Below are 472 nucleotides of genomic sequence, written 5' to 3'. Positions count from 1 at the left end.
CTAGAATCTTTCGAAGTGTTCCCACACCAAAGCCTATACTACTCTCAGTGGCTTCCACGTGCACAATGAATAATTTTCCTATACTAAAAGTCATCTCCGGTGTGTGTTTTGTCACTATTCAAATAGACACATCTGTCATTTATTTCGACATTACGATCTAGATGCTATGTATATTGTCCTTTCCCTTTTGTTCCTCGGGCTACATGAAAGGGAAGACTCTCAAAATGCAGCCTTTGAGAAGCATTCCAACCTCTCAGAAGCATTTTACTGTAAATGTATCCCGACATATTCTGGGGTTCCAGTGTGGTTCGTCTCCCGTAGCCAACTCAAGTGCTAGAAAGAGCGCACTTATATTACTTGTGACTACTTATACTTATGTACTACATACATTTATTACTCAAATTTGTATCATACCTATTATCGACTTACTTGCCCCCCCTAACTCATCTGTCAAAGTTACTTCTCCACCACT

The sequence above is a fragment of the Penaeus monodon genome, chromosome 15 (assembly GCF_015228065.2).
Source record: "Penaeus monodon isolate SGIC_2016 chromosome 15, NSTDA_Pmon_1, whole genome shotgun sequence".
Lineage (NCBI taxonomy): Eukaryota > Metazoa > Arthropoda > Malacostraca > Decapoda > Penaeidae > Penaeus > Penaeus monodon.
This window is presented reverse-complemented; position numbering follows the sequence as displayed.